At 37.3% G+C, this 5,769-nt stretch overlaps 1 non-coding gene across 1 annotated transcript; it reads left to right on the plus strand.

Moving 5' to 3' along the window:
• The first annotated feature begins 1,231 nt into the window (after window positions 1-1,231).
• Window positions 1,232-1,335, plus strand: LOC112713364 (small nucleolar RNA R71). The gene has a single exon (XR_003158338.1). It is a non-coding gene; the product is annotated as a small nucleolar RNA R71 (small nucleolar RNA).
• Window positions 1,336-5,769: the final 4,434 nt, after the last annotated feature.

Genomic DNA, 5,769 nt, shown 5'->3' on the forward strand with positions numbered 1-5,769 from the left:
TCCCCAGCTTCTCCATTACAGAGAGTGGCATCAGATTTATCCCTGACCCAAGATCACATAGAGCTTTTTCAAAGCTCATGGTGCCAATGGTGCAAGGTATTAAGAACTTGCCAGGATCTTGTTTCTTTTGGGGTAGAGTTTTCTGAATCCAAGTATCCAGTTCACTAATGAGCAAGGGAGGTTCACTCTCCCAAGTCTCATTACCAAACAGCTTGGCATTCAGCTTCATGATAGCTCCTAAATATTGAGCAACTTGCTCTCCAGTCACATCTTCATCCTCTTCAGAGGATGAATAGTCTTCAGAGCTCATGAATGGCAGAAGGAAGTTTAGTGGAATCTCTATGGTCTCTGTATGAGCCTCAGATTCCTCTGGATCCTTAATAGGAAACTCCTTCTTGCTTGAAGGACGTCCCAGAAGGTCTTCCTCACTAGGATTTTCGTCCTCCTCCTCCCTAGTGCATTCGGCCATTTTGAGTAAATCAATGGCCTTGCACTCTCCTTTTGGATTTTCTTTTGTATTGCTTGGGAGAGTACTGGGAGGAGTTTCAATAACTTTCTTACTCAGCTGGCCCACTTGTGCTTCCAAATTTCTAATGGAAGATCTGGTTTCATTCATGAAACTGAAAGTGACCTTTGACAGATCAGAGACTATATTGGCTAAATTAGAAGTGTTTTGTTCAGAGTTCTCTGTCTGTTGCTGAGAAGATGATGGATATGGCTTACTATTGTTCAGCCTATTGCGTCCACCATTGTTAAAGCCTTGTTGAGGCTTTTGTTGATCCTTCCAGGAGAAATTTGGATGATTTCTCCATGATGGGTTATAGGTGTTTCCATATGGTTCACCCATGTAATTAACCTCTGCCATGGCAGGGTTCTCAGGATCATAAGCTTCTTCAGAAGCTGCCTCTCTAGTACTGTTGGATGCATGTTGCAATCCATTCAGATTTTGAGAGATTATGTTGACCTGTTGAGTCAACATTTTGTTCTGAGCCAATATGGCATTCAGAGCATCTATTTCAAGAACTCTTTCTTCTGAGGGACCCCATTATTCACGGAATTTCTCTCAGAGGTATACATGAACTGGTTGTTTGCAACCATGTCAATGAGTTCTTGAGCCTCTTCAGGCGTTTTCTTCAGGTGAATAGATCCACCTACAGAATGGTCCAATGACATTTTCGAAAATTCAGAGAGACCATAATAGAATATATCTAATATGGTCCATTCTGAAAACATGTCAGATGGACATCTTTTGGTCAACTGCTTATATCTTTCCCAAGCTTCATAGAGGGATTCACCATCTTTTTGTTTGAAGGTTTGAACATCCACTCTCAGCTTGCTCAGCTTTTGAGGAGGAAAGAATTTATCCAAGAAGGCAGTGACCAGCTTATCCCAGGAGTCCAGGCTATCCTTAGGTTGTGAATCCAACCATATTCTAGCTCTGTCTCTTACAGCAAAAGGGAAAAGCACGAGTCTGTAGACTCCAGGATCAACTCCATTCGTCTTTACAGTCTCACAGATCTGCAAGAACTCAGTTAAGAACTGATAGGGATCTTCAGATGGAAGTCCATAAAACTTGCAGTTTTGTTGCATTAAAGCAACTAGTTGAGGCTTAAGCTCAAAGTTATTGGCTCCAATGGCAGGAATGGAGATGCTTCTTCCATCAAACTTGGACGTTGGCTTTGTGAAGTCACCAAGCATTCTCCTTGCATTATTATTATTATTTTCGGCTGCCATCTCCTTCTCTTGTTCGAAAATTTCTGAAAGGTTGTTTCTGGATTGTTGTAATTTAGCTTCTCTTAATTTTCTCTTCAGAGTCCTTTCAGGTTCTGGATCAACTTCAACAAGAGTGCCTTTTTTCCTGTTCCTGCTCATATGAAAGAGAAGAAAACAAGAAAAGGAAGAGGAATCCTCTATGTCACAATATAGAGATTCCTTTCTGTTAGTAGAAGAAGATAGGGGTATAAGAAAGAAGAAGGATGGATCTGTAGATGAAGAGAGGTGAAGAGAAGTGTTAGTAATTAAATAATTAAATAGAAGAAGAAAAGAGAGGGAGAGGATTTTCGAAAATAATTTTTGAAAACAGGTTAGTGATTTTCGAAAATTAAAGACAAAATATAATTAAAATTAAAATTTAAAACAAAAAGAATTTTTGAAAAAGAGAGGGGGAATTTTCGAAAATTAGAGAGGGATAAGTAGTTAGGTGGTTTTGAAAAAGATAAGAAACAAACAAAAAGTTAGTTGGTTGATTGAAAAAGATTTGAAATCAAATTTTGAAAAAGATAAGAAGATAAGGAGTTAGATAAGATATTTTGAAGTCAAATTTTGGAAAAAAAGATAAAATTTTTGAAAGAGATAAGATAAAAGATAAAAGATTTAATTTTAAAATTGACTTAACTAACAAGAAACTACAAGATAAGATTCTAGAACTTAAAGATTGAACCTTTCTTAAAAAGAAAGTAACAAACTTCAAATTTTTGAACCAATCACATTAATTGTTAGCATATTTTCGAAAATTTCATATAAAGATAATAAAAAGATTTTTGAAAAATATTTTGAAAAATAATTTTGAAATTTTCGAAATGTATAAAAAAAATGAAAAAGATATGATTTTTGAAAAAGATTTTGAAAAGATAAGATTTTTAAAATTGAAATTTTGACTTGACTTGTAAGAAACAACTAATTTTAAAAATTTTTGACCAAGTCAACCCAAAATTTCGAAATTTTGGAGGAAAATAAGGGAAAGATATTTTTTGATTTTTGAATTTTGAATTATGAAAGAGAAAAACAACAAAAATATTCAATGCATGAAATTTTTAGATCAAAACAATGAATGCATGCAAGAATGCTATGAATGTCAAGATGAACACCAAGAACACTTTGAAGATCATGATGAACATCAAGAACATATTTTTGAAAAATTTTTGATGCAAAGAAAACATGCAAGACACCAAACTTAGAAATTTTTAATGCATAAAAAATATGAATGCAAAGATGCACATGAAAAACAAGAAAAGACACAAAACAAGAAATCATCAAGATCAAACAAGAAGACTTGTCAAGAACAACTTGAAGATCATGAAGAACACTATGAATGCATGAGATTTTCGAAAATTGCAAGAAAAATTTTAAAAGCATGCAATTGACACCAAACTTAAAAATTAACACAAGACTCAAACAAGAAACACAAAATATTTTTGATTTTTATGATTTTCTAATTTTTTTGTATTTTTATTAATTTTTTTTCGAAAATATAGTTTGGAAAAACGAAAAATAAAAAGAAAAATTTTTTTGAAAAAGATTTTTGAAAAGAAAATTACCTAATCTGAGCAACAAGATGAACCGTCAGTTGTCCATACTCGAACAATCCCCGGCAACGGCGCCAAAAACTTGGTGGACGAAATTGTGATCTACGTTCTTTGGATTTTGAATGAAAACTTTATTATGGCACTGGTTGGATTCACAACTCCGTTCAACTAACCAGCAAGTGTACTGGGTCGTCCAAGTAATAAACCTTACGTGAGTAAGGGTCGATCCCACAGAGATTGTTGGTATGAAGCAAGCTATGGTCACCTTGTAAATCTCAGTTAGGCAGATTAAAGGGTAATTGTGATTATTGGAATAAATAATAAAAAGGAATAATAAAAGGGATAGAATACTTATGCAGATTCATTGGTGGGAATTTCAGATAAGCGGATGGAGATGCTGTAGAGCCCAAGGACGCCTGCTCTCCTACTGCTTCTACTCAATCCTTCTTACTCCTTTCCATGGCAAGCTTTGTATAGGGGTTCACCATCAACTGTGGCTACTTTCATCCTCTCGGGAAAATGATCCTATGCGGTTGTCAGTCGCACGGCTAATCGTCTGGAGGCATCACCCATGGCTGATGGCTACATCCCATCCTCGCAGTGAAAACTAATGCTCACGCACTCTGTCACAGTACGGCTAATCACTGGTTGGTTCCCGCTCCTACTGGAATAGAATCCCTTGATTCTTTTGCGTCTGTCACTAACGCCCAGCAGGTTGCAAGTTTGAAGCACGTCACAGTCATTCATTACCGGAATCCTACTCGGAATACCACAGACAAGGTTAGACTTTCCGGATTCCCAGGATCCTACTCGGAATACCACAGACAAGGTTAGACTTTCCGGATCCTCATAAATGCCGCCATCTATCTAGCTTATACCACGAAGATTCTGTTGGGGAATCTAAGAGATACGCATTCAAGCTCGGTTGCATGTAGAACGGAAGTGGTTGTCAATCACGCACGTTCATAAGTGAGAATGATAATGAGGGTAATCTGACTCATAACATTCATCATGTTCTTAGGTACGAATGAATATCTTGGAATAAGAATAAGAGAGATTTTGAATAAAAGACAATAGAATTTCATTAATACTTGAGGTACAGCAGAGCTCCACACCCTTAATCTATGGAGTGCAGAAACTCCACTGTTGAAAACACATAAGCAAAAGGTTCAGGCATGGCCGAATGGCCAGCCCCCCTAACATGATCAATGATCTCCTAAGATGAAGAATAAAACAAAACTGAGACCAAAGATGTCTAATACAATAGATAAATGTCCTATATATACTAGACTAGCTACTAGGGTTTACATGAGTAAGTAATCGATGCATAAATCCACTTCCGGGGCCCACTTGGTGTATGCTTGGGCTGAGCTTGATTAATTCACGAGCTGAGGCATCTCTTGGAGTTGAACTCTGAGTTATGACGTGTTTTGGGCGTTCAACTCCGGATAATGACGTTTTTCTGGCGTTTAACTCCAGACAGCAGCGTGTACTTGGCGTTCAACGCCAAGTTACGTCGTCATTCTTCGAATAAAGTATGGACTATTATATATTGCTGGAAAGCCCTGGATGTCTACTTTCCAACGCCGTTGAAAGCGCGCCAATTGGAGTTCTGTAGCTCCAGAAAATCCATTTCTAGTGAAGGGAGGTCAGATTCCAACAGCATCAGCAGTCCTTTTGTCAGCCTTCTTCAGAGTTTTGCTCAAATCCCTCAATTTCAGTCAGAATTTACCTGAAATCACAGAAAAACACACAAACTCATAGTAAAGTCCAGAAATGTGAATTTATCATAAAACCTAGTGAAAACATCCCTAAAAGTAGCTTAAACTTACTAAAAACTATATAAAAACAATGCCAAAAAGCGTATAAATTATCCGCTCATCAATGACTTTTCAGTATTTGGAGACTCATTCAGCTCCTGCCTTAACCATCTAGCACTTGTTCTGAAAAGATGCCAAGAGACCAACCTAGTTTTAAACTGGGAAAAATGTCACTTTATGGTGACTGAAGGAGTTGTCCTTGGGCATAAAATTTCAAACAAAGGAATAGAGGTGGATCAAGCTAAAGTTGAAGTAATTGAAAAATTACCACCACCTACCAATGTTAAGGCAATCAGAAGCTTTTTGGGGCATACAGGATTCTACAGAAGGTTTATAAAGGATTTTTCAAAAATTGCCAAACCTCTGAGTAATCTGCTAGCTGCTGACACTCCATTTATTTTTGATAATGAGTGTCTACAGGCGTTTGAGACTCTGAAAGCTAAGCTGGTCACAGCACCAGTCATCTCTGCACCAGACTGGACATTACCATTTGAACTAATGTGTGATGCCAGTGACCATGCCATTGGTGCAGTATTGGGACAAAGGCATGGTAAGCTTCTGCACGTCATTTATTATGGTAGCCGTATTCTAAATGATGCACAGAAGAACTACACAACCACAGAAAAGGAGTTACTTGCAGTGGT

Source organism: Arachis hypogaea, chromosome 9 (genome assembly GCF_003086295.3).
Source record: "Arachis hypogaea cultivar Tifrunner chromosome 9, arahy.Tifrunner.gnm2.J5K5, whole genome shotgun sequence".
Lineage (NCBI taxonomy): Eukaryota > Viridiplantae > Streptophyta > Magnoliopsida > Fabales > Fabaceae > Arachis > Arachis hypogaea.